Raw genomic sequence first — 5,613 nt, forward strand, 5'->3', positions numbered from 1 at the left:
GTAAAAAACATTGGGCGGCAAAGAGAGTGTCGTGCAAAACTCGTGATGTCAGGCATTGCATGACGGAGGGAAACTCTTTGTCTCGCAAATGAAGATTGCGCAACGAAACTGGTGGTCGTTGCGTGTTCCAAGTGACGAAACTGGGGTTCGACCCCTAAACTCTTGCACAACGGATATAGAGGCCGTTGCAGTAAGATTCTAAAATTAGTTTTTTAAATAATTTATTACTTATTTTTAAATTAGTTTTGTAAATAAAAATGTAAAGAAGAATATTGAATTAAACATTTATTGTAAATGTACATACAATGGAAAAAAGTATTTTTAAATTATAAAACAATTTAAAACAAACTAAAAAAAGTAGTCCTTGACGTCACAATCGCTGACTGGTGGTATTATTACTGTGTCAGGGGGGTTGGGAGGTCGTTTCTGGAGGTGGTTCAACATCGGGGAAGTGAATGCCAGAGATTTGAAGTGCACGACGTATTTGGTTCATCAAATTGTTTTAAGCCACAATTTGAGACTGCTGGGCCACAATCTGCTCCTTCAAGCCCGCCACTTCAAATGTTAGCGTTTGGACCTCTTCAGTTCTCTGCTTGGAGGATGAGGCAGACGAGTCCTGAAGGCGGGCTTTCCCAAGCCCTCAGTGAACATTCCCATGCCGACGACCAAGGGTTTGATCAAGTGTATCTGTCATGATCTGAAACCCAGCATCCTCACGAGGAAATACCTCATCGATCGGGGTCTTTAGGAGAAGCTGGGAAACCACCTCATCCATAACGGTCTGGCCCTTCTTCATCATGGTGGACTAGAAAAATGAAAAAAAACAAATTAATTTGAATATACATGTAATTAATATTAATACTAATTGAATATTAAAAAATTGAAATAACTTACATGAAGCTGCTCCGTCAGCTCATCCCTGGGCAGAACATACACCTCCTTGAACATGTTAATTTCAGGAATTTTTACCCCCTTGAAAAAAATTAAAAAGTGTTAACATAGATTACCAAATGTGTAATAAAGAGTAAAAAGATTGAAAACTTAAAATAAATATATGGTTACCTTACTTCGCTCTTCCAACCTATATGAGAAGTGTCGTAAGCCTGATCGATGAACAAGTTTCTTCTTCAACCGATTGATCGAGTTTGCCGTCACTTTTTTCTGTTGAATTGAAAAAAAAAACTTATTATTTTAGATATTTATAACAAATGAATGAACAAATGAAAAATTTATTTAAAATTATATAATTTTTTATTAATATATTATTGAAATATATATTATACGTACCAGGTATTTCTCGTCTTGAAAATGGCCACAGAGCCAGTCCTATTTATCCTGACGGTCCACCAACTCTATAGGGCACCCAACTTCTAGAGCGACATTCGGACCATCATATAGCTCATAATGCTTGTGGAGGTCGCTCTTCCATTGAGTGAACCTACTGGAGCAAAGGTTGTTGATGTATTGCAGTTGATTGACATCAAGGTTGGAGAGCTCATAGTGATGCTGCAAAACTGAACAAATAAATAGTAGTTAAAACTTATAATCTTTGTATACTTTAATAAAAATTTAGTATTTGAGGTTAAAAATACTTATCGATAATTCATGAAAAACGACGTCTTTGACTTCTTGTGGGATAGCTCTCCATGACTCCCACATGAGGGGGCAATGGTTCTTGATAACTGACCCAACGTCGGTGCCCAACGCACTGTGCTGCTCCTTTGTTGTAGCTGCACAATGTCGAGGATCCCACATAATGGTGATCTTCTCGGTCGTAGTGCGAGTGGTCTGTGACGTCTTAAGGAGTCTGCCAAGGCCCTTAGTTTTTTTTTATTTTTTGACCTACCAAATAAACAAAGTAAACATTAGATGAATTCTAGTTTGAACCAAAAATTCGTTAGAACCTCCCTTAAAACTATAACATTTCCTAAAACCTGCAGACAATATAACAACAAAAACAACACATCCACCCAACAATTCAAACAGTTTATACCAATTGGGGATGTTAAAACAAAATTTACATCTTGTTGATATGACTCACAATTTACTCAGTGTTACTTAACAATAATTAATATAGGTCAAAATCACAATTCAAATTAACTAGCTAGCATGCATGTTATTCTCTGCAGAAAAGGGATCATCTCATCGTTTGACAAAGAAAGACGTAAAACCGGTTGATTGCTATTTAGCTTAGCATATTCAGATGAATATATCAATCTTTTATAGCTACAGATTAAAATGTTCAACCCAATAAAATCCACACCAATTTTTCTCTATAAAATTAGTTGGAAAAATGGTTATATGTGTGTGTGTGTGTGCGCGCGCATGGGACAAACAGTTCAAACTAATACAAATACTCTAGTTGCAAGATAACTTAAGACTAGAAAACATTTGTATCCATTAATGGAGACTATTCTGAATTATTGTTTGCAGTCAATTTGCAGCCAAAACTTGAGAAAATATTAGAAACCACATGTGACACTCGTATATTTGTAAGGAGCATAGCATTATGGCCATGAATAAAGATGAAACTAGAAGCAAGCTTATCAATGGACAAAGCAAGCTTACCTGTCTAAGACCCCTCTCCATGGACAGAGGAAGCCTCACCAGACTGCTGGGCCTCCTCAGAACTCCGGGGCCGTCGATGAGTCTTTCAGGTGCTTAGTACAGGATGCGTCATTGAAGAAGTCAATGACGCAGGAGCCGTAGACACTATTGGCCCCAAATTCTTGACCGAATGGACACCCGTCATGGCCATATCAAGTGTGGAGGTCGCAGCCGCACTACCTCCTGGAGAAGGTGTCAGACTGCTCGTCGGTTTGATATTAAGTTCGACATCTACAAAAACAATTAATTAAAAAGTTACATTCCACTACTTTAATCTGGTTTGGATATACTAAAACATATCCTCACCTTGACAATTAGAAATAAATAAATGAAATTGTAAACAAAGTTCCAAATACATTCCTAAGTTACAAAACTTGTACAAATTATGAATGGAAAGCAGTTACAAAAATCGAAAAAAATGACAACAACTGGTACCATGACAGTTACAAAACTTGTCGCAACCATGTCCATGTGTAATGCAAATGTGAATGAGGGTAGAATGTGTGATATAGTAGCTCAATGTCTTAGCGAATGGGATGACATGACAAAGTTAAACACAGTGCTCAATTCCCACCAACCAAATAAAATGAGAACTTAGAGTAAGGTTTTACATTCTTAAAATGAGATGATGAAATTAATTCCAACTAATTATCAAATGCATGGCATTATAAAGTCAAAACCAACCTATTATCAAATCAATAATAAGCAGCAGTTAGATTCTACATGGTGAAAATTAGTGAGGTTTTAGTGAGGTTTTACCAATTAGAATTTGCAGTTAATTGATGATATTGTACATATGGAAGAAGAAACTCAGAAATGAAGGTAAAAATCTCAGACAAGGACTCCAACTTTTATTTCATTTCTTTGTATATGATTATAAGATTGAGGAACAAAAATATAATCCAAAGTATCATGACATTGACAATGAAAAATGCAATAGATAAGGTGTTAGTATTTTATTTCAAAAGTGTAACTAACTGCTCACATCATTTTTAGCAGTAAGGATTAAGAACTTATTTCCTCAATGAAGAACACATGAGCATAGCTCACATAGGGGTGGCAAATTTAGCGTTGTATCGCAGGTATAGTCATAGGCATTTTTTCTTTTCTTATACCTTTAAAAATAAAAGAGAAAATTAGGTCAAAATAGTATTTGGTAAGTGCTTGAAGGGATCATCAGGCTTTTATGGATAAAACCGACTTCTTTCCAAATCTGATATGCAACTGTTACTAATGTAGTAAATGAAAACTTCAAACTAATAAAGCAAATTAAGAAATTATGTAGCCTATTTAGTATGTTATAGTTATATCACTTTCATTCCGATACCACCGATAAAGTTAGAGCACCCAACCAAGTACCAATTGATATGAGTGGAGATGCACAAGATGGTAAATATATTCATATGTGAGACTTCACATTCCAATTGTGTAAACACACTCAATGGTACCCTCATGTGTAGTGTAGAGTAACTTGAGCTAAACACATGGAGCTAAGAACGCGGACAACACATACATAGGATGCCATGAGAGCACGTGTAACCGTTGAGGCTTGACACGTAGATTGTGTGCTTGGATACGTGATGTAAAATTATGTGCATGGCTTTGCAGTCCCGACGTAAAGATTTATACTCTAAATAATGACTACACCATTCTAAACCTAGACACACAATTGCAGCTACACAACTTCTCCATAACCAATAATTGAAAAGGTTCAAAACTCCATCTAAAACAAAAATTGATTACACATAATTGATACTGACATATCGGAAACATAAACAAATGCATCAAGATCCAATTTTGACGCTACACTAGGAACAACTATAGTAAGGTGGGTACCACATGCATGTTGTGACTACAAAGATGCTAATTTGAAGTCTCAACTCTGATAAGAAAAAAAGAACAAGCAACCCCTCTTCTCATGAAACACATATCATGTAAAAATAATCATCTCATTACCCCATTTGCATTGATTTTCTCAGCAAACAAACAGAATCACAGAACAACAAAATGATGCTAAAACAAAACAAAACTCAATAGAATCCAAATCACAAACCCTAAACCCAAACTTTAAACTTTATCATCAAATCTTCAACCCCATAAACCCTAAAACAAAAAATAAAACAAAAACCCAACATGCTAAAAGTGATTAATCAAACACAGAGGAACTGAATTATTCAGAAACAATGGGAGAAAAAATTTTAGACCTTGGAGAGTTCAAGGAGCATGTTTTCACGAAGTTTCGCGTTTTCATCCTTTCAAATTTCTAACTATCATAATAAAAAAAATTGTCCTAGTAAAACACATTTTTCATTATCTAGAAACAAAATACGAATACATAATTATAATAAAAAATAATTAATAAATTAATCAATAACCCAAGATCCCCAATTTGAACCCTAAATTCATAACCTAGGATTCCTAAATCCCTTACCCAGGATTCCCAATTTCAACCCTAAATCCCTAAATGTTGTAATTAGAACAATTCAATAGAAAAATCAATGAAAATTGCACTTATAAATAATCGAATTAAGGGAGATGAATTAAGGAAGACTAGGTGCTTACCTAGTAATGTTGTGGCGTCGGGGAGAGGGCGTGGCGTCGAAGTGGGCAGATGTGATAGGGAGAGTGACAGAGAGACACACAAACAAATAGAGTGCGAGAAAGGGAGAGAGGATCTTGAGTTCGAACAAAATTGAGAGAGAGATTAAGTGCGTTTGAGATAGAAAGCGAGAGAGAGAGAGAGCTAAAGTGCCGAAATAAAAACGCGCCTAATTTTGGCAAAAAAATCAAAATTTTTCATGTTTGCGTGATGAGGGTGTTTAAACTTACGTCGCGCCATAGTTAAAAAAAATGAATTTTTCAATATTTTCGCGACAAACATTTATAAAACGTTGTTGCGCATATGTGTAAATTTAATTTATTTTTTTGTTTAAATAAATAAATAAATAAATAAATTTATTTTGTTACAAAATTTAAAGGAAACTTTTGCTTGTATACAAAATAAAT

At 35.2% G+C, this 5,613-nt stretch overlaps 2 long non-coding RNA genes across 2 annotated transcripts; both read right to left on the reverse strand.

Annotated features, from left to right (window-relative positions):
* Window positions 1-260: 260 nt before the first annotated feature.
* LOC114826354 (uncharacterized) lies at window positions 261-1,832 on the reverse strand. The gene is made up of 4 exons (XR_003775166.2): window positions 1,288-1,832; window positions 1,063-1,161; window positions 895-972; window positions 261-805 (listed from the first exon to the last, which is right to left on the reverse strand). It is a non-coding gene; the product is annotated as an uncharacterized lncRNA (long non-coding RNA).
* A 734-nt stretch (window positions 1,833-2,566) lies between these two features.
* LOC114826355 (uncharacterized) lies at window positions 2,567-5,374 on the reverse strand. Its single transcript, XR_003775167.2, has 2 exons — window positions 5,170-5,374; window positions 2,567-2,838 (listed from the first exon to the last, which is right to left on the reverse strand). It is a non-coding gene; the product is annotated as an uncharacterized lncRNA (long non-coding RNA).
* Between the last annotated feature and the right edge of the window lie 239 nt (window positions 5,375-5,613).

The sequence above is a fragment of the Malus domestica genome, chromosome 08 (genome assembly GCF_042453785.1).
Source record: "Malus domestica chromosome 08, GDT2T_hap1".
NCBI lineage: Eukaryota > Viridiplantae > Streptophyta > Magnoliopsida > Rosales > Rosaceae > Malus > Malus domestica.